Raw genomic sequence first — 23925 nt, forward strand, 5'->3', positions numbered from 1 at the left:
AGTTACTTGAAGGACTATCAATGTTACACTTGCATGTCTAGTTTAAAAGAGCAACCTAACTCGATTGTAGGGTAACCGTTTAATACTAACCGGGTATTTAGAAATTAAGTGACTAGATGGATTGTTTTTGGCTTGCTCCCTTGTTTTTCTTATGTAAGGAAGCGTATTCAATGCTTAAGAGGGGAGGAATGTAGTATCGGGCAAGCAATGCTGTTATTGTACTGTAGGGGCACTCTGGGGAATTAGCAACATGTAGTGTTGGTTCTGTATTCTCTGGTAACTTGTTGTTTCCGGTATGTATGGCGATGGCGAAGTTGTGAACATGTAGCATGGGTGCGCACCTGAAGGCGCTTAATAAAGAAAGGCCTTACAACTCCAGAACCGTGTGGTCTCCTTTATTTCCCAGGATATAACAATATATATATATATATATATATATATATATATATATATATATATATATATATATACATATATATATATATATATATATATATATATATATATATATCTGTGTGTGTACTGTTAAAATAGTTTCACAAAGAAAAATTTAAGAAAGTAAGTAATAATGAAAGTAATAAAAACTAATCAGTCAAAACATATTTAAACCAGTGCAATGAGCACGTATATCTATTTTAAAATATACATAATACTGGCCATCTTCATTCTGAGACTGGGCAGTCATACTCATGTGATATCAAAATATTGGATCTATATAATAGTGTCTTTGCTCTATCTGTGTGTCACAGATAACTACAGTACAATGGATATTAATAATCCTTGATAGTGGCTTGCACATTAAAACCACAGGTGTCAAGCATTATCAAATATTTATTTACCATCTAAGAAATGTCATCCAGCTGAAACATTGCATTTTTCCAAACACCTTTTAATGTTTGTTCAGTTTTAGTAGGTTGTCCTGACTAAATCCAGTCTGAACTATTCAAACATGAAAGCCACTATGTGTACAGCTGTTGAAAAAATGCAGACAAGACTACTAAGGACTGAACTTAGTACATAAATCATATTACAATGATTTTGGATAAGCTATACTAGCTGCTAAATAATGAATGATCTTTGCAAGAAAGATGCTAGGTAGAAACGTCCAACATGACGAAGGATGTCACATAAAGAATGTTGGTTCTGACTACAGGTGAAAAAATGTTCTCACTACAAGTGAAAAAATATATCTCATCTTGGACTCGCCAGCCAATTTCAACAATTTTCAGTATGGCACTGAGGATGGCCACAACAAAAGGCAGAACTTAAAATATTGTGTGGACACTGAAATAGAAAGTTATTAATCCACAACTTTAATTTAAAATTTTTCTCCATTTCTGTTTTTGGCTGGAATTGCTTCTCTACAGACTGTATATCTTTCCCTTTGTCTGCATGGGTTTTTGATAGTGTTCTGCTTTACTTTATTAACTCCAACACATGCCGCAAGTCATTTGGAAATCCTCCAAACTACCCACGAGAGTGCATACAATGTGCGAATCAGTGTGCATTGTATTTCCACTCTGTGATACAGTGGCATCCTAGTGAGAATTAGGATCTGTGGCTCATGCCTGAGTCCTGGATTAGGCTGTAAATCTCCTGCAACCTTGAAATGGATAACGGGGGTATCTCAGAAAGAATGAACATGCCATTACTTTGACATTACATTCAGCTTAATGCTCTGAGTAAATACCACAGCTCAAATCAGTTTTACAATAAAACACCAGTCTTTGAAATACATTCTCTATAATACCTATTTAGAAGCCATAAACAGATAACAATATAAACAAAGTACTCAAAATTACTCTGCAGACATGGCAGAGCAGGATCAGCAAACCCTAATTAGCTGGACAATACCACATGCAATGGGAGGAGAAACAATCATATTCAAAATCAGTTCACAGAAACTCTGACACCTTTTGAAGTTTAAACATCTGACCCCCCCCCACACACACACACACACACACACACACCTCCTTTGTTCATGGATCCCATGTGACTTAGCTGTCTTGTCTCTAGCAGTCAGATGCATAACAGCATGAACAACCCATGCTATCATATAGAGATACAGTGGGCGTCATAACTGTACCATATTACAAACCTCCCTCATGCCACCTGAAAATAATCAGATGTTGTCAACATTTCACAGCTGTTTGCATTTGATATCATATACTTGGATGAAAGGGGTTGGAACAGATTCTGTAGGACCTTTCAGTCTTCTGCAGTACCACAACACAATGATTAAAGATAAAAAAAAAAATCATGCCATCAGCTATAAAAATTAACACCCTGATAAAAGCAACAAAATATTAACTAACCAATCACCAGTGAAGTGGAATAAACATCCAGTCTGTAGAATACTATATTTTCTATAATCTCACAAGCCATATACTTCAACTGATTCATCATAACAGAGAAATAATCATTATCAAAGCAAATGGTGCTGCATCTGTAAGTGGGGAATGAAGTTGGGTCACAATAATACACAGTATTTTTCTTGACACCACAATTCTGGAATTCAGTACTACCTAACAACATTGGAAATAATTTCTTTATAAAGGCAATCATGATTGTGTCCTCATGTTTTTTTTTTTTTTGGAGACCATGCATCCCACCAATATTATTCTCCTTGTCTGCTTTAATATTCCATGAAGCTCAGATACCAGGTCCATGTTCCAGCAAAGAAAAAAATTCCACCTGCATTTCAACTTCTTGAAGCCTGCCATCTGCATCTCTTACATTTCTAAGACCCTGCTCTTTGCAGTGGATTCAGATAGTGTGGATTTTAAGTCCAAATACTGTTGTTTAATGGAATTCTGGAGTGTATTCTATTTGATTCAGTCACAGCTTTTAGATTCAACCTGTACAGAAAGTGCAGCAGTCACATATCTCTCAGAACACAGGATTATAATCAGGATTAATATGGAAAGAGGCATTACTGTTAAAATAGTTATTCAAATAAGCATATACGGCATGACATACATTAGTACCTCCTTTCTCAAGGTAAAATTCTTCTAGATACAAAAGCAAGTAAAGGGAATATGTGGGTAGAGATTCCTAATGTAACTTTTCAAATAGGTTTGGATGTAGGATCTCTAGGTGCAGCTGAGTCCAATTAGACAGCTTTACCTTTGTCATTTAACTAGACAGCCCATAGGCAACTCTCTTGGCCTGATTCCAAAAGACCTAAGTAACCACTTACACTGACAGCAGGTCTTTTGGAATCTGGCCCCTGGTGTAAGCTTGTTTATAGATAGGTCTTATAGCTGACATTGAGACCAACTCTTTTGGAATCTGTCCCTCTGTCTCTGCTGCTTTCAAGAACCATTCCCAGCATGAATAGTCCTTCATTTAAATTATGTGACTTTTACTCCTGACTGCTTCCAACATTTTTTCTCATTCAGATGTATTTTAAACAGAAATTTGATAGATGTGACTGTGCTACTAAAGTTCTTGTATTATGACAAATCCAGCTCCTAAATGCTTTATTCCACACATGGCTTCTCTCAAATTATATCTGGTATGAACCCAGTTATTTACACTAGAGGTCATATATAATTATTGACTATGGGAGGGGTAAGACCGATTTAATACCAAATGGGATAGTTACATTCAAGCACATAAAGGGAAATTGGCTACACTTATAATGGTCAGTAAAGGCAGTTAGTTTAGTATTTCCCTATGAACCTGTGGTGGTTCATTAAGTACTAGGTTAGCACTGAGTGCCTGCAGACTGGCGACTAGCTTAACTGAAGCATCGTTGGCAGTTTTTGACCTATGCAGTCTGTCTCTGACTTTGTGCTTTTTCAGAAGATCTGTAGTTGGATGGCTTACCGAAGCCATTTCGGAATACGGAGAACGAGACCGAAAGAATTTAGCTACAAAAATAGTCTGACGATGAATGCTTCGGGAGTTAAACAAGGCACAAAACCGAAAGCTAGGGACGTCGTGGTCCGGGCCTAAACAGATGACGCAGTAAAAATGAAAATCTCTGTGAGGTATTTGCTTTCCACAGGCAAGACAATTATTAATTTTTTTCTGACATCGGTTAGAGCAAGAAAAAAGAATCCCCAACAGGGTACTTAACTTTAGTAGACTTCAGGTCTGAAACTCAGAAAAATGAAAATTTCAGGGAGCGGCCAACCGGCACTTGCGAACTGCTTCTGCTTCAGGCTCCTTCTCGGCAAGAAAGACTGATGTAATGGCGTCGGCTGCATGTTTTATACCCCTGACGACCTGACATCATGGAAGAGGCGACAGCATCCAACGCAGAAATCCCCAAGACTCTGGTATTTGTGCCGACTGAGGGTTACCTGTAGGCAAATAACCCAAGTGTGATGACTGCAACAGTGAAACATGAAGAACATCTGTAGGTTCCAAGTACAGTCCAAAACGACTTCCCAGAAAAAAGGATGGGGGATGGACAGGAGAGAAGCTGAAGAAGAATGAAAATGGACAACACAGATGCCTAGTTATGGTGAGTACATAACTTTTAAATCTGATGTTGCCCTTTACATTCTTCCTCAATGTATGGGACAAAGGACCCAGCTATGTTGATCTTGGGTGGCCCTCAAAGAAGGATATTTCGGAGTACTGCTGAACAAAATGCAGCTCTGTTTCTGGAAATAATAACCAATTTGTAATGAGAGACAAAGGTATGAGTTTTGGACCATGTAGTTGCAGCACAAAAATCATCAATCGACGTTCTTGACCAAAAAGCAGATGAAGTAGCCATGGATCTGGCTGAATGAGCTCGGGAGGTTTAGGTAATGTCATACCTTTCTGAGATTAAATCCATGAAATACAACCTGTGATCCACTTAGCTAGGGTAACTGTAGAAACTGAATGGTTTAGGCAATTAGAAAAGAAGGACACAAAAAGTCAGTCTGATTTTCTAAACAGTTTTGTCCTCTGAAATTAAAAATGTAGTTGCCTCTGCGCATCAAGGAGGTGTAACATGTACTCCCCTTTATTGGAAAAGTTCGGAAAGAAAACTGGTAAATGGATGGACTAGTTGATGTTAATTTCAGAAGTCACTTTAGGTAAAAAAAAAGAATAGTTAGTCCGTAAGGAAACCATATCTTTATGGAAAATAAATGTAAGGAGTTTTAGACGAAGGAGCCTGGAGTTCAGATATTCTTTTTGCTGAAGTGATAGCTACCAAGAAAACGATCTTCCATGACAGAAATTTTAGATCATATTTGTCTGATGGTTCAATTATTTTTTGTGTTAAACCTTCAAGTACAGCTGTTAGATCATAAGGCAGTGGATTCTTAGTCAGAGGTCTCAGAAGAAAAATGCCTTTCATAGAAGCTTTACACAACCTAGAGGAAGCCAAGCACAAATATTTTTCCCTGTGTGAAAATTAAAAATTGCTGCCAACTGAAGCTTAATTGCCTAGAAACTTGTTCCTTCTTTAAAAAGGGTTGTCAAAACATGAATAGCAGAAACTGGAACAGAAAAAAGGTCAATTTCCTTATCTGATGCCCAGATGGAGAACCTCTTCCATTTGCTCTTGTAAACTTTTGGCAAAATCTTTTTGAGAAACCAAAGTAATGTCACGTACAGGTGAAAAAAGTCTGGGCTGTCTAAATATTAATGGAAGTGGATAAACCATGCAGTTAGCTGAAGAGCCTGAATGTTGGGGTATTGAATCCCTGATGGGTGAGAGAGGAGATCCCGAGTAGACTCCATGGAGGATAATGAAGGTAAGACCATTGAAAGGGGAACCATTACTGCTGAGACCAGAAGGGGGCAATGAGGATTACTGAGCTCTGAAGCTGACTTGCTTTCTGTAGAAGTTTGAGAATGAAGGGCATAGGAGGGTAAGCATAAAGGAGTCTCGAGGGCCAACACTTCATCAGAGCATCTCTTGGAGACTCTCCCTGAGGGGGGATAAGAGCGAAGTACTTGATGTTCAGGGGGCTGGTAAAAAAAGTTGCAGCAAGGTTGACTCCAATGCAGGAAGATCATCTCCTTTTACTAACTGATTGAGAGATCACTTGGGAGGCATCTGAATGGATTGGCTTAATTTGTCCACAAGCATATTGGTCTTCCCCAGAATGCGCATTATAATTAGAAAGCAGTCTGAAGAGACCTCCCATTCCCAAACCATCATGTCCTCTATGCAAAAGGGATAAGATCAATTTCCTCCTTGTTTGTGGATGTACCAGACTACTGACATGTTGCCAGTCTGAATTGCAGTAGTCCCCAAGGGGGGAGAGTATCTTGAAATGCCTGCAGTGCTAATAGAACAGCTCTCATCTCTAGGACATTGATATGTAACTTGGTCTCTTGGGGGACCACATGCCTTAGACCATTCTTCCCAAGAAATGTCCCCACACCCCAGCTGAGAAGCGTCTGTGGTAACTGTAGCTACTGGGTTTGGTAGAAGAAAAGGTCTGCCGAGAAAAAGATCATTGGATTGTATCCAGCAGCAAATGTGTTACTTGCAGATTGGGGGGAGCTTTACTTGGAAAGAGGGGGTTGATACAGAATGGACCACTGTACAGCTAAAGTCCACTGGAGAACCCAGATAAAGAAGCATGCTAGAGGAAGAAAAAAGTATAGTTGTGTACACTTCATCAGTCCTATAAAGCAAGGCAGCTGATGCCATTACATCATTTTTTCTTGCTTTAACGCATCAGAAGCACAAAGAAATATGGTAAAGTGGTTCTGGTGGCTAAAAGCTACAGTGGGAAGCTTATGTCCCTCTAGGGGAAGAGGATATAAGGGGGAAGGAAAACCAGGACTACAACAGTGAATACACTCGAACATCTACATTTATGGTAAGTGTACACAACTGTACTATGTTCTTTGTGTCTCACTGTTGCAGTCATCACCTGTGGGGGGATTCCCAAAGCTGAGAAGTGGGGTGGAAGGATTAGTTAGAGCCCTAAGCATGGGTCAGCAAGCTCTGCCAAGCTGCAGAGGCAAGCCCTGCCCTAGACTTAGAGAAAAGAGGTAGGTGGTATTGGTTTGTAAAGGTATGGACAGAGGTCCAGGTGGCAGCTTCCAAGATGTCCCTGGTGGGAACTCCTCTGAGGAATGCTGTGTTAATGGAGGTTGCCCTAGTGGAATGGGTACAAATAGACTTAGGGGGTGAGTTCCCATGTTGTCTGTAGCAGAAATGGATACAGTGTGTTATCCATTTGGAAATGGTTTGCTTGGAAATGGGCTTCCCCAATGCCCCTGGGGCAAAGCTGACCAGAAGCTGGTCTGTTTTTCTGAAGGGCTTAGTATGGTCCAGGTAGTATCTGAGTTGTCTGTGCATGTCTAGTGAGTACAAAATCCTTTCCCCCTTGTTTTGAGGGTTATGAAAGAAGGTTGGTAGATGTATGGCCTGGTTGAGGGTCACATCAGATACTACCTTGGGCATAAAGGAGGGATTAGCCCTCAGGGAGACCCTGTCTGCATGGAAAATGATGAAGGGCTCAACAGCCATGAGTGGCTGAAGTTCTGAAACCCTTCTGGCTGAGGTGATAGCTAGTACAAAAGCAGTCTTCCAGGAGAGGTATTTCAATTCTGCTGAAGCAGCAGGTTCGAATAGAGGTAAGGTTAGTTTTTCAAAAACATAATTTAGGTCCTAGGCTTGCATGGGTGGCCTTCTGGGAGGTTTGATATTAAAAGCCCCTCGGTGGAATTGTTTAATCAAAGGATGTGAGAAGAGGGGCTGGTCTGAATTGAAATGAGCTGAAATGGCTGAGGCATGGATTTTAATAGAAGAGAAGGAGAGGCCACTATTGAGTAACTCAGCTAGGTAGTCCAGGATAAGATGGATGGAAGGGTTGTGAGGTACTGCCCCCTCTGGACTGGCTCCAGAAGCAGAATCTTTTCCATTTCCCTGCATAAGATTTTCTGCTGCTGGGCCTTCTGCCCTCTGTGATAATGTCTAAGGCCTGTTTGCTTAACATTAACGTCTTCTTTGCTTTTAAAGTATTAGCCATGCTGACAGTTTGAGTGTCTCCAAGTCTGGGTGCAGCACCCCCCCCCCACCTGGGTGAAGAGATCTGAAATCAGGGGATGCTGCCTGCGAGGCTGTAATGCTAGGCTGCGCAGTAAGGGGTACCAATGGTATCTGGAGCAATGACGATGGCCTTTGGTCTCTCCTCCCTTATTTTGATCAGTACCTTGGGAATAAGAGGCAGAGGAGGGAATGCATACACAAAGAGGGAGTTCCAGGGGAAGGTCAGCTAGGTGGTAATACTCCCTGGTACAGAATTGCTTCAGCTGGTGGTTGAGGTGCAAAGCAAAGAGATCCACCTCCGAGTTTCCCACTCCTGTATGACGTGCAGAAAGATTTTTCTGTGGAGTTGACATTCGTGGGGGTCCAGTAAGTTTCTGCTTAGGTGATCTGCCAGAGTCTTGTTGACCCCTGATAGGTATTGGGCAATTAGGTGTAGACCCATGGAGGTGGCTGTCAGCCAGAGGTTCATCGCTAGCCTGCACAGAGGGTAAGATTGGGTCCCTCCCTGTTTGTTGATATACCACATTACTGTGGTGGTGTCTGTTTTGATAAGGAGAACCCCTGTCCTGAGATGGGGTTTGAAGGATGTCAATGCCTTTTGTACTGCCATCATTTCCTTCTGATTGATGTGTAAAGGAAGGTGCTGGGCACCCCAAAGACCTTGGGTGCACCTGCCTTGCTAGATGAGTGCCCCAAGCAATGTCTGAGGTGTCGGTGGTGATGGTCTGGCCAGTAGGGTGGAAGATGAAGGGAAGACCCTTGTTCTTGGCACAGGCCCCTGCCCACCAGAGAAACATGGCCCTTATACAGGAGATCAGCGAGAGAGAGGTCTCTAGAGGCTGAGAGTGCTGACACCAAATGCTCTTTAGATACCACTGAAATTTCCTCATGTGAAGCCTGGCCAGAGGAATTAGAAGGATGCAAGATGCCATGTACCCCAAGGCTTGCAGGAACTTCCTCGCAGTGAGGTGACTTCTGGAAGCCAACTGGGTAAAGTAGAGAGGCAGGAAGCTCTGCTTTTCTGGGGCTAGGAAGGCCATTTGGGATGCTGTGTCCAGCAGTGCTCCCAAGAAAATGATCTTCCTGGAGTGTGTTTGTTTTGATTTCTTCTCGTTGATGGTGAACCCTAGGAAAGTTAGGAGGGTTTTGACAAAGCAAAGGTCCTGGAGCAGCTTTTTTGTGCACTCTGCCTGAATGAGGAAGTCATCCAGATAAGGGTAAATCTGTATATTCCCCTGTCTGCAAAATGCTATGTCCAAGGCTAAGCATATGATGAATACTCTGGATGCAGTAGATAAGCCAAAGGGTAGCGCAGAGAACTGAAAGTGTTGTGAGCCTGCTCTGATGTGCAGGAATTTCCTGCAGGATTCCCTTATGGGGATGTTGAGGTAGGCATCTTTTAGGCCTAGGGTCACTAGCCAGGCATTTTTGTCAGCATAGGTAGCAGCTGCTGCAAAGTTAGCATTTTGAATTTGAGGACCACCAGGGAGGTGTTCAGAATGGATAGATCCAGGATGGGTCACCAAGTGCCCTCTTTTCTGGGAACAAGGAATAGTCTTGAATAAAAGCCTTTGCCTGTTTGATCTGAGGGGACAGGCTCTACTGTCCCCTGGGATATGAGAATTTGCACCTGTTTCAATGCCTCTGCCCACTGATTTGGAGATAAGTCTGAGTACCCTCTTGAAATTAGGAGTTAGTTGAAAGAGAATTTGTATCCCTGAAAAATTATCTTTAAGACCCATTGGTCTTTTGTTACAAAAAGCCAATTTTCTTTGCAGATGGATTGCCTTCCTACTAGCATTTGGTGAGTGAAAGACAGGCAGAGGGGGGAGAGGGAGCCATTGAGAGTTTTTCCCATAGAAGGGTGGCTTAGAACTCCCTGCCTTTGGGGTGGAAGTGGTCCACTGTTTGGTTCTCTCCTCTCCCTGGGATAGGGGCCTGGGTGGTCTGTCCCTGCAGGGCTTACCTTGGCCCTGTCTGCTAGGTGCAGGGAAGGACCAGTGCTTAGAGGGAAAGTTCCTGCTGAACCTGGGAGGTTGAACCTGAAAGAAATCTTTTACTGTTGGCATAGATTTTGCTTTGTCTTCCATCTTTTTAAGCACCTCTTCTGCTTTTAATCCAAACAAGCGGCCCTTATCCAGGGGTGCATCAATTAGTTTAGACTTGACATGATCAGGGAAAGGTTTTTCTGTATCTAATGACAGATCCTGACACTGCTGCCCTGCTAGAGGCTTCTAGGGTGTCATATCCACACTGTAATAAGTGTTTGGCCACTTGACAAGTAGAGTGCAGTAAATCTGCTAACTCTTTGGAATTGGCACAGTCAGGAAAGGCTGAAATATTTTGGTTTAATAGTTCCACAGTGTGTTGTTGATATTTTAACATATGGAACTGACAGCTGAGTGCTCTGATAGCTAAGGTTGCAGAGGTGTATACTTTTAAACCCCATCTGTCCAGAGCTCTGGAATCCTTGTCATAAGGAACAGGATTCTTGGCAGAACTAGTCTTAGCTCCTTTTGGTCCCTATGTAATGACCTCTGGGTCTGCAGCAGGATTTCGGTACAGGTATTTGTGAGAATCTGGTACTCTGTAAGGCCTGTCAAGTTTACTGGGAGCAGGTGGGAGGGCATCAGGGGCTAAGTTGGATTCATGGAAAACATTGTTCACCACTTCTAAAATAGGAGGGAATGCCAGGGATCTGTGCTGGGGCAGGTTTAGAAACTCTCTTTTCTTAGACTGGGGAAATCCTGAGATTCCCATTGGAAATGTTCCCTGAGGGTGTGAAGTGTTTCCCCAAAGGAAAGGTCTTCTGATGGGGAGGCAGAAGGAATGGATCTGCATCTGAATCCTTATAAGCAGTCAGAGGTTGTTATTCATCTTCAAAATCTGAATAGTCAGATTCCTCAGAATCCTGTTCTGTCATAATTTCTGAGGAAGGGTGTCTTTTCCTTTTAGAAGTTGTGGCCTGACTATCCCTGATAAGGGAACTGAGATCCTCTGCCATTTTAAGCATTTGTGCTTGGGATGTTGGAGCAGGAGCAAGATGGTGGCTAGAGGCAGATTTTCTAGGAGTGGCCTGGCTTCTAGGCCTAAGAGTATCCGTCAGTCTGAGAGAAATGGTAGTCGAATGAGAAGACATTTTTTGTCTAGATTCGGTAGTGCAAGAGATTTCCTCAGAAGCCGGCAAGGCAGAGACAGCCAAAGACTCGGAATATGAAGAAAACTTCTGCGGCATACCAGACTCTGAAAGGGTCTTGGTAGAGGCCTGCAAAGATATTGAATCGGGCATCAGGGGCTGTGAAAGTGCCTCACTAAATTCCGGTGAACTGATGACCTGCTTAGCGGTAGATTCATCGGAAGGCTTAGCGTTGTGTGGTTTGTCTCTATCTTTATCTCTGGATTTTTTCAGAATGTCCATGGATTGTTGGCTGACAGACACCATTTTGGAATGCGAAGACAGAAGCCGAAAATATCTGTCTACAAGAAGAGCTCTACAGTGAATGGTTCTTGCATTAAAGAGGGCACAGAACCGGCAACGGTGGACGTTGTGGTCTGGACCTAAACAAGTGACGCAGTATGAATGGAAGTCTCAGTGTGGGTTCTGCTTTCCACAGGCGAGACAATTGTTAACTTTTTCAAACATTGGTTAGTGCAAGAAAAAAGGATCCCCAATGGTGTACTTAGCTTTAGATGTTTTCAGCTGAAATTCAAACTCTGGTAGCGACCGACCGGCACACTTGCGAACTGCTTCTGCTATGGGCTCCAAGGCAAGAAAGACTGATGTAATGGCATCAGCTGCCTTGCTTTATAGCACTGATGACCTGATGTTAGATTACAGGTGACAGCAGTAGATGCAGAAAAACATTGACTCTGGTATTCAGGCCGGCTGAGGGCTACCACAGCAGGGATAACCCACAGGTAATGACTGCAACAGTGAAACACGAAGAACATCTAACTATTGCTGCTGCCATTGACCCTAGCGCTTGAAGTACCAACCTTGCTGGTGGAGATGGGTGAGCAAGGATAGCTTGAACCTGGTTCCTGATAGATGTAACACAGTGAAAAGGCAAAGTTGCTACCTGTGTTGTCATATCCAAAACTGAACTGATGAACTCCATGCTCTGAACTGGTGTAAGTTTGACTTGGCAAGACACATCTTAATTCCCAAAGTTTTGCAAATCTGGAGCAAATAGTCTCTGGCCTGCTGTAATACATGCCTGGAAGGGGCAGTGAAGAGTCAGTTATCTAGATATGGAAACACTTGAAATCCCTTTGGTCTCAAGTGAGCTGCCACTACTGCCATGCATTTGGTAAACACCTTGGAGGCTGTGGTGAGTCCAAAGGGCAGTGCTCAGAATTGGTAATGATTGGCTCCTAGCTGAAATCAAAGATGTCTTCTGGATTGTCTGCCTATTTTGATGTGATAGTACACATCCTGAGGATCTATAGAGCACATCCAATCATTCTTGTGCAGAAAAGACATGATGAACTAACATGTAACCATTTGGAACTTTGCTTTCCTGACTGGTTCAAATTACTTAGATCCAAAATGGGTCTGAGGTCCCCTGTCATCTTTGGCACCAAAAAGAAGTATGAATAAGTTCTGAATGCTATCCGGTCTGGTGGAACCTTCTCAATGACTCTTTTTTTTCCAGCAGCTTTTGGATTTCTAATGCTGTAGCCTTCCTCTGACTGGGTGGAATGTTGGGAAGTTTCTTCTTTTGGCAATGAGGGAGAAGAGAAAATGGTATGTAATGGACTCTGAATATTATTCTTAACATCCATAACTCTTGTGTTATATTTGCCCAGGCATCTAGGTGCAAAGATAAATGACCCTCGACTGCCTCCAGAGCTGGACAGTCAGGCAGCACTTCAGAAGGGCTGAAAGGGCCTGTCTAAAAAAATAATCTATAAAGCCCTGATTCTGCAAGACTCCTCTGCCTCTGGGGAAACACCCACCATTAATATTTCCTTCTCCTCTGCCTGTAGAGGAATTATCCCAAAGCAAATCCTGAAATGTTCACTGAGATTTTTGGAACCACATTTACTTACCACCTCTCTGCTTCCTAGAGAAGGTTCTGTGAGGCATAGAAAAGGGTAATCATATCCTTTACTGATGGCCCAAACAAGGAGCAGCCAACAAATGGGGCGTTAATAAAGGACATCTTAAAAGGCTATGAAAAGTTGCATAGCCACATCAAGGCATACTCCTTATGGTGAAGCCTGAACCGGCTGCTCGTAAGTTTCCTTCAGCTGGGTGAGAGATTAACCTCATTGAACTGTTTGACATAGATAAAAGAGTGGCCAGTTGAGAGGATGTTCTCCTGAAATCCTCAGCAGACATGGACTCTGAGAGGGTATTTGAAAGTTCCTTAGTAAAATCTCTGTGAAGTCTAGTAAAATGCTCCAGGCAGTTTAATGACCACAGGGCAAAGGTAGCTGAGGCAAACACTTGCTTTCCAAGTCTGTCCAACACTCTAGACTCTCTGTTAGGTGAATAGACAGAAGAGCTTTATTCCATGTGCTCTTTCTAAGTGGCTGCTGCCACCACCATAGCATCAACTGGGACTCCTTTGTTCCAGTGGGGTCAGTCTGTAGGTGGGGCTAAAAACTTGGGGTGTTTGGGGATGGTATCCACCATATCTGGCTCCTTCCATGCCCAGCGGGAAACCAAATCAAGAAGTTCATCTGCTAGGCATGGTCACCCACGATGTAAATGGGCCAGAACCAAAAGCCTCCAAGAACACTGATTCTTCTGGTGCATAATTTTGGGATGTCCAACCACCATTCTGTTTCAGGATTTTTAAAATATCTCCAAAGGAGATGTCATCTGGTGAGGGAGTCTATGTGTCTCATTTTGCAAATTTTCATCTGGTGTACCTCCTTCGTGGGATGTTCTGGAGAAGTGTCAGATGAGAGGGGAAGTTCCTTCACTGAAACTGGCTGGAGACTTCTTGGAACTGGCTGCCCTTGTAGAATAGGCCTGACTAACTCAGAGTCGGAATCGATGAGAGAAAGGGGGTAGGATCCAAAAAAGAGAAGATGGTTCTCTTGGGGCAGAAAAAGCCTTTTCCACTACCTCAAAAGCCAAAGGACTGGGAGAACCCTTGACCCACCCTCTCAGAGCAGAAACACCAAAGAAGGTAGAAGATCCAAGCCACCCCCAGATGTGAGCCTGGGGAGAATCTGATCTAAACTGTCCAGGGCTGAGATTCCAAGGGGGTGGGAGAGATCTAACAAAATCAGAGCAGACCCCATCCCCTTGGATCAGATGCTGACACTTCAGCTCAAAGGCCCATTCTGATCTGAGGGTATCAGAGTAGAACCAGTCAAGGAAACAGTCGGAGTGGAGGAAACAGCTTTACTTGATCCGACAATGAACCTCTTAGGTATCTTGGATTCTGGGACTCGAAAACCACAAGATTGATTGGAGAAGGAGTCAGGATGGTCTCTGATGTAACAGGCATATTCACGAATCCGACAGGGGACAGAGTTGGTAAGACCCCCCCCCCAATCTGGAACTGTGCTCTGAGGAACTTTCACTTCATCCTAGCACCATCTGCTTCCTACAAACTTCTGAAGGAACTAGAGGGAGTGGTGGATGGTGACCTGGAATGCTTCTTTGGAGTCTGAAGAAGCTGAGCAGGCAAGGAGGGTGAAATTGGCTTCAAGACATATTCTGAAGTTGCACTTCTAAAAGATGTGCTTAGCCTAGGAACCGATGACTTAGGATCCAACTGGGGGCTGTTGAACTTATTGTAATGATGGTAGAAGTGAAAGCATTAGGATCTGAATGTCAGGGCTTCAGATCCGAAAAGTTCAGATCTGAGATTTTCCTGGATTTTGAGGGTGGCTCCATGGAGGCCTTGGGGACTTTTACGGAGAGCATTTGCAGTGCTCCAAAGGAGCAGATTTAGTAGTTTTTGACAGAGTTTGAGCCCCTGATAAAGAAGCAGAGGGAAGAATACCCCTTAAAATTAGTTTACTCCTGTTTTCCAGGGCTCTAGGATTGAATATAGAACAGATTTTACAAGGTGTATTCAAGTGCCCAGCTTTCAGGCAATAAACACACTTCTTGTGGCACCTGAGTTTGGGATCTTATGCCTACAAGAAGTGCATTTTTTAAAACCTTTTGGTTTGTCTGACATGGTTACATAAAACAGAAGACAAACACTATAAGAAATGATAGAAAAAAGAAAATAACTCTTACCAGCAATGGTAATAATTAGAAACATCCTAAAAAGGGAAGGGAAAGCAGAAATTACCAGCAGTGAAATAGAGGTCAAAGGACTAGAAAGAGAAAGAAAGGAAATGTGTATATGTGTGTGTGTGTATATATATATATATATATATATATACATATATATATATATATCTATATATATATATATATGAAAAAGGAGTATAAAAATAAACAAAAATCCACAAATGTCGCAAGTTAAACTTTTGCTAATAGGCTTCTCCAGGAAAATACACATGCAATGAACTGAAATCATTTAAATAGTATTTTTCAGTCACAAGATGTGATGTCACAATGAACAATTACATCTAAATATAAAACTAAAACTTTAAATAGCTTTCTTTAAAAACTATATTATATCAAATATATAAAACACAAACTTATTTAAAACACAACCTGTTTAAACCACATATAATAAACATATATTAAAACATCTAATCTAGACTTTATTGCACTTGTCTCAACAGTGGTTTAAGTGAGACAACCATTCAATGCTGGGGTAATGTGCATTCCAAGTCTAAGAATCCATTTAAACTCAACCATTTCTGTGGCATGGGTTATATCACCACCACGAGTCTTACATAAGGTTTCAAGACTACAGAATTTAACAGTGTTCCAATCCATTTTGTAGTATGTGTTTATATTAGGCATTAGTGTGTATTCCCCTATTTATATCTGATAGGTGGTATGAAGTCCCACCACTGGCCCAGTAATCAAGGAGCCTCAGTCCTCACCATTGGCAACAGTGGGGGAATATACACACTGGGATGATGACAAGTACACACACAGTAAAGTGCACTGTCCCTTAATAGCACACAGAGACCGCAGTCAGTCTGGGGCTGGTTTCTGCCTCTTTCTCCAGATCCCCAATAAGACTCCCCATTGGCACAGCTACAGGGTTGATATCCCAGCTGAGTGGCCAAGCCAAGACCTCCAGCACCAACCAGTGCTTCATGTCCCTGTCCAAATAGCTGACACACGCACTTTGAGGTTTGGTTTACACATATACATATATATATATACACACACACACACACACACACACACACACACACACACACACACACACACACACCTAGGAAAGGTTGGCACAGGTTTACTGGCTATGCCCCCTTCTGCCCAGACTATAAGGTAGTTTTCAATGCCACCAGCCACTACTTATCAGCAACTTTAAGGCCCTTAGCAAAATGTGTCCAATCTTACCCTGTAATGCTACTATTAATCCAAATGGTAGTTTGTCCAAGAGCAAGGCTATTAGGATTGCCCTGCACAGTGTCACTAAATAGATATGCAAGTACCCTAAGAGTTTAAATATCTCCAGAAAGGCCACAATTGAAAGGTTTAAATATATTTAATAATAATAAAAGAACAAGATAATACTCAGTAAACAATCACAGTGACTTCAGAGTTCAACATCACAGGAAATATTTAAAACAACATTGCAGGGCAATCTCAGATAAATAAAGAAAACCATATTTCACTATGTTCCTAACCTTATCTAAGATAAATTACTGCACTCTAGACTTACTGACTCATAGCAAGGCAAGACTGATGTGGTGAGTGGGTTTTCCAGCTGATGCTGTCAGGTCAAAGACAAATACAAAATGCATTGCCTCTCTCAGAGAGTTCTTAAATTAATATCTCACATATTGCTGCTGGGACACTTGCAGCATGACATCACTTCTTGTCATCTGACTATCCCAGGCAAAACCATTGCTGCAGCTGTAGCATTTAGCACCTATCTGCGAAAACACATAGACATTAGATCTTTTGGCAAATGGTGGAAGTCGTAAAATAATTTATATTCCTTCACGTATAAAGACAATACAAAAAACTTCTAGTTCTAGACATGATGTTTCCTGTTGCACTGAAACTGAAAGATCAGATCTCTTTTATTACATGTTTATAAAGTAATTTAAGTTTTCAGCTATTCTTCTGAAGTTAACTCCTTGTGTTCAGTCTGCATTGTTAAAATTCATGTTAATCTAAACAGTTACAATAGTGTATATACATTTCTGTTCTCATCCAGCAGGGCACACTTTAGTCACACTTCTAGGCTCAGTACTGTGCAAACCCTTTTCACAGACACTTCTGTACCAGCAGTTTGATATACACATATACAGTTCTAATACATTTGTAACACAAGCATATGACTCATGTTGATATTCACAACTGACATATAACTATTTCCAAAATTCCAGATAGCTGGGCTGGCAGTGTCTCCTTTTATTGCACTTCTATATAAATCATATTAATATTCACAAATGCCATATGATTATTTACAAAATTCCAGCTATACTTGCCCAGGCATCTAGGTGCAAAGATAAATGACCCTCGACTCGAGATATATTGTTTTAATTGTTGGCTTGCCTTACCTACATAGAATCCATTACATACTTGACATGTTGTGAAGGTACACTACATTTTTAGTATTACAATTTCCACTCACTTTCAGCTGTACTTCTGTGCCTTTAACAGGATGTACAAACAATGTATGGGTGTTAAAATATTTTCAGTATATACATCTACCACATTTGTGTGTACCTTTTTCTTATTTGGTGGCCCCATGTTGAATGTTTGCTGTTCTTTATAACATAATAATTGTTTTAAATTAGATCCTATTTTATAACCAAAGCTAGGTTGTGATGGAATAATGGAGCTCAAGTCTGGTGTATCCATTAGCATATGCCAGTATTTTGATATTATTTGATTAACATGCAAAGTGTTCATGTTAAATGTTAACAGACACCTAAATAAAGTATTCTGTGTCCTGTGTTGTTTTGTGACCATCAATCTTAGAAAATACTGATTTTTCTAAGCGATTTAGTTCAATTTTTACTTCATTACACATTACTTCAGTCACTTGGTTAGCATAACCTCTTGTTAAAATCTGATGCCATGTCATCTATTTGTAAATTCACAATATTATCAACAGTGTTTAACGTAGTAATCCTTATCAATGGATTTTGTATAATGTTCTTAAAAATAAACTGGGGGTGCATACTGTTTCTATATAGGTAGGAAATTCATTTACAGGTTTTTTAATATAATTTAGTGTTGATGGTTCCCCTGACTATTTCGGAACACAATATCATCCAAAAAAATCAATAGCATCTTTAGAGAAGGTTTTCTTAAATTTTAGAAGGGCTGTAGTCTGCAAAATATAATTATAAAAACAGTCAAACATTTTCTCATTTCCTTGCTGTATTAAAAACAGATCATCAACAAAGTGATGATAAAACTTAACATTCTCATGATGACTATTTTCTGATGAGAAAATAAATTCCTTTCTCACATATACATCACTATATTTGCATATATGTGTTGGCTACGGGGGCCCCATTGCCACACCATGTACTTGTCTATAAACTTGCTTTTTAAATAAAAACACATTTGTGAGTACTGACCTTAGTAAATGACACATGTTTATGTAAGATTGAGCAGACTCTGTAAATTATAGTACAAACTCTAACAGCTTTTATGCCTATATCATTTGGAATAATGGTAAAAAGAGAAAAGACATCCAGAGTTATAAAATAATTTTCAAGTTATTTTTGCATGACAAAGAGTATAGCTGTCATAGAAAGTCACTAGTATCTTTCAGGATGGTACCAGTTTGTGCAAAACCATCCTTAAACTGCATTTCAAGTAATTTTGAGACAGCCTCTTATATATAGGTAGATACTAGGGGGTTCCTATTAGAACCTTGAATGCTTAAAATTTCGAATGGCATATGGTCGACACCATATGACCAAAATTTCAAGCATTCGAAGGTTAAATGTAATGGCGCCGTTTGGTGCATAATGCGTAAATTTCCCTTTTTTGCACTGAAGTACGATCTCAGAGTTGGTATATTTAAGTAGGGGGTGTGGAGGGTGCAGGCGGGCTTGCCCCCCTGCCTGCACCATTAAGGTAAGGTTTTTTTTGTTTTATTATATATTTGAACTTTTAAACTTCGACCATATGTTTTCGAACATATGAGATTCGAAGTTTAGAAAGTTCTAATATATAATATAGACCTGATACTAGGCTATTGGCCCTAGGGCCTATATAAGCCTAGCCAAAAAGGTACCCTGGCATTCGCTACCCAAGAAAATTATTAAACAGCCTTTGCAGGTCTTGAACGCAGGACCATGTACACTATAGTCACAGTAGTTAACCACTAAGCCATCACAGCAGTAAATGTTGTTACCACCATGCATTTCACTGCCAAGTCTTGAACTCAGAACCCTGTGCACTACAGTCAGAGCAACATGCCACGATGCCAAATCAGCTGATTTTTTTGCAGATACTATCAGTCTCAGGGTTGGTTTAGACAAGGATTTGTGGATTTTAGGTATACCATATATAAATATTTTTTTTGGACTTACAGTATGTAAATAGTCAAACATTTTTGAGTCAATCTTCTTTTGATTTAAAAGCAGCCATAAATACTTAGTAACAGTCTCAATGATCTGTTGATATTTTGTTTTATTGATATCCTCATAATCTATGGTATCAAGTAATTGATTCATAGTGTCAGTATAACATACAGCATCTAATATCACAATGTCTCCACATTTATCTGCAGTTCCCTTGAAAAAAGCACCAGAAGAAGCAACAGCCATGGTGAAAATAGCCTTGACATAGAAGGAAATAATTTTACCATAAAAAGAATAACAAAAAGAAATGGCCTTAGAAATCCAGGAGGAGATGGTTTGCTTAAAACAGCCAAACCCAAAGACCTGGGATAAAAGGAAACAAAAAGCTGCTTAGATTTGTAAATATTCTTATTTTTATCTAAATAATATCTGAGCTGTCCGTGCAAATTCAAGCTGTGAAGAACCTTCTCACTGACAGACTGCGAAGAAGGAAAAAAGGAAGGAAGATGAATTGACTGATTAAGAGACAACTGAATGACCACTTTGGGCATAAAAGGATTACTATGAAGAGACACCCTGTCCCTGTGAAAAACTAAAAAGGGAGGAACAGCCATGACAGCCTGAAGTTCAGACACTCTCTTAACTGAAGTAATGGCCAAAAGGAGAACAGTCTTTCAAGTACAATGTTGTAAGGAAGCTGAAGTGGCAGGCTCAAAAGTAGCCTGAGTCAAATTTTCAAGATCAAAATTGAGGTCCCAGGAAGGAAGGATTGGCTTCCTGTGAGGCCTGATATGAAGCATGACTTTAAGACGTTGCTTGACCACAAGTCTAAAGGCCAGAGGAGGAGCCAAGGGCAAACAAGCAGAAATTGCTGACAGGTGAGATTTAACTGAAGAATATCCTAATCCAGCATGGATCAGATCACATAAATAAGAGAGAACCATAGGAACCTGCACAAATAAGGGATCCTGGTTTCAAGAAAGGCACCAGACAGAAAACGTTTCCATTTGGACAAATATGATTTCCTGGTTTCCTGGCCTCCTGTAGGATCTGAAGCACTTCCTCAAGAAAAAAGGTGCCTAAAAGGGATCAAAACCCTATCAGCCACAGCACCAGCTGAACAGTGAACAAGAGAGGATGGACAAGAGACCCCTTGTTTTGGGTGAGAAGTAACACCTAGTGAGGTAACTTGTGGTGACTGTCCCTAGCTAAGTGAGGAAAAAAGGGGAACCAATGCTGTCTGGGCCAAAAGGGAGTCACTAGCAAGATTTTCGGGGAGTCCTGTCTCATCTTGTGCAAGATCTTCAGAAGCAGAGGAAGGGGAGGGAAGATGTACAGAAACATCCGCTTCCGAGGAAAAGACATGGTGTCCACTTTCCAAGCCAGAGGACTTAGGACTCTGGAACAAAATAACTCTGGAACAAAATAAAAGTTGTCTGTTCAGAGTGGAAGTAAAAAGATCTACCTGAGGAATACCCCACCAATGTATAATGTTCAGGAACAGACCTCTGTGAAGCATCCATTTGTGAGCTTGTGTTATGGACCTGCTCAAGGTATCTGCCACTAGATTGTGCTCTGAGGAAATGTAAACTGCTTGAAGATTCACTTGATACTGGATAGCTAGATCCCAGACCTGAAGAACTGGTCTGCAAAGATGACAGGACCTTGCGTTCCCCTGCTTACTGACATACTGCATTACTGTGGTATTGTCTGTGAAAACTTTGAGGGGCCTGGAATGAAAGAGGGAAAGAAAGGCCTGAAGAACTAGAAGCAAAACCAACATCTCCTATACATTGATGCAGTCTGACCTCTGATGAGGAGGCCAAAGACCCTGAATCTTGAGAAAGCCACAGAAGGCACCCCACCCCCTGTCTGAAGCATCTGTAAAGAGCTTCTGAGGTGGAACTGCAGCTTGAAAATGAAGCCCTGGGTTGAGTGAAAGTTGATGAATCCACCACTGAAGCTTCAGCTTGAGACAGGGAAGGAAAGGTACTAAGGGGGCATCAGTGTTGAAGTCAGTCTGATTTCAGGTAGCACTAAAGCTTGGAGCCTAGCAAAAGGGAGCATGGGAATGGTGGAAGCCATCAAGCCGAGAACCCTGAGAAATTCTCTGCCCATGACAGACACCAGAGGAAGAAGAGATTGGAAGAAGGCAATTAGAGACACAGCCATGGGGGCAGGTAGAGATGCCAGTATGGGAACTGTCTAAAGTCTGCAGCTAAAAAAAATATGATCCTTTGAAGGTATCAGAACTGATATCAGGAATTTTATGGTGAACTCCAGACTCTGCAACAGGGAAGTAGTACACTCGATATCCTGAAGCAGAGTATTGGGGGGAGGAGCTTGAATACTTAGATTGTCTAGACAGGGAAATTCCTCAAATCCTGGCAAAAACAATGACAGGAGTGAGGAATTTTTTTAATAATCTTGGGGCAGCAGAGAGGCCAAAGGGCAAAGCAGAGAACTGAAAATGCAAGGAAGATAGAGAGAAATGTAAAAATTTCCTGAAGAGGGGATGGATGGGGTTGTAAAGATATGGATCCTTGAGATACCAAGATACCAGAAAGGACTCAAGTAGAAGAGGAAATAATGTCTGCAGAGATAACATCCAAAAGGAGGAAGCTTGAGAAAGGTGCTCAGCTGGGAAATTCAGAATTGGTTTCCATGTACTCTCCTTTCACGGGACCAAAAACAATCCCCTATAAAATCCCTTCTCTACCTGGGTAGGAGGCATGGCTTGAATGGTACCCTGAGCCAAAACAGAATTAAGAACTTCAGGGAAATGAGAGAGCTGTTCCCGAGTTTGAGGAATGGCTGAAAAGGAAGGAAAGGACTTCTAAAGCATTAAATATTCTTGACAGATACTGAATGGAACCCAAGATTCTGAAGTGATTCACAGCCAATTTAGAAGAGACAGGGAAAGATGGAGGGAGAAGGGTACGTGTCCAAGGAAAGGAGGAAGCAAACTGTTGAACAGAATCCAGCTTGTCCTGGAAAGCAGGTTTGTGGGTGGTAGGAGTCTGAGTATACCTAGCAGGAGGTACACACTTAAAACCCTTCTTACCCTTAGGAGGAAGGTGAGATTGCCTAAGAACAAATGCAGATTTGGAGGGATAATTCCTTTGAAATTTGGGAATAGGAGGAACAAAAATAGGTTTCAGCTCCTGTAGGGCTTTGCCCTTGTCCTGGAGAAATTTGAAAAGGTCAGCAGCAGCAGATCCAAAAAGGTTTTTATTATGTAAAGGAGCATCCACATGTTTGGCCTTAATGTCATCAGGGAAGACAAGGCCACGAATAAAGTCTCATAACTTAAACAAAGGCAGCAGTCTTGGAAGAGGCATCAGTTGCATCACTGCTACATTTGATTTAGTGACTGGCAACTTGAGAAGTAGAGCCCAACAGGGAAAGGGACGAATCCTTCCCCTCAGAGTCAGGAAGGTCAGAAACCACCTTAGAAACTGAGAAAGGACAGCGAAAACATATTTGGTCACATGAGTCTGGTAGTTGATGGCCCTAAAGTATAAAGTGGCAGTAGTGTAAACTTTCTTGCCCAACCTTTCCTTAGCTTTACTATCCTTATCAGAAGGCAACAGCTTGGTAGAAGGCAAAAACTTGGATGGCTTGTCAGAGTAGACTGAAACTACAGAAGAGTAATCAGAAGTGCATTTATAAAGACATTTGCAATCCTCAGCCACTTTATAGCACATATCTGGCTTCCTAGGTGCTGGAGGCTGAGAGTCAGGGGCTATAGATGTTGCCAAGAAAGTACCAGAAGGGCAGCCAGAACAGCAGATGGTTTGGGAGACTGCATTTATAGGAGCTCATAATATGTTTTTTGAACCTCAGAGACTTGAGAACAATCCTACTTAAAATAATCCATCGTATGGGCAATGGTATCTCCAAAGAAGAGCTCATCCATATGGCAATCTGAACTTATGGAGTCCTCTTCCTCCTCTGAACCACAGTCCAAGAGGGAAGGGATTTGGGGAGAATAAGACAAGGATTCCTCCCTTGAGTCCAGATCCACATCCAAGGAATCAAATTCCCCAGGCATATAGATTGGATTGGAAGACCAGGGAGGAGCAGGAACAAAGACCTCTTCAGGTGGCAACAAAGCGTTAAATAAATCCTGAGTGAAATCCTGCCAATTACATTGGGAATCCTTAAAAATGGATAAATATGTTTGTATTTTTTTTGTTTGCTTCTTTTTCTGCAAGACATCTGCTTGAAACATTCTTGGAGTGTCAGACCCCTGGTGTGACTCAATAATGGTTGTAGGAATCTCCTCCTTAACTAAAACCTGAGGAATCCCCCTTGGTCCTTCGAATATAATTAACCAAGGTTCCCCTTCAATGTCAGGT

This window comes from Protopterus annectens, chromosome 4.part0, assembly GCF_019279795.1.
Source record: "Protopterus annectens isolate FY-2018-M chromosome 4.part0, PAN1.0, whole genome shotgun sequence".
Classification (NCBI taxonomy): domain Eukaryota; kingdom Metazoa; phylum Chordata; order Ceratodontiformes; family Protopteridae; genus Protopterus; species Protopterus annectens.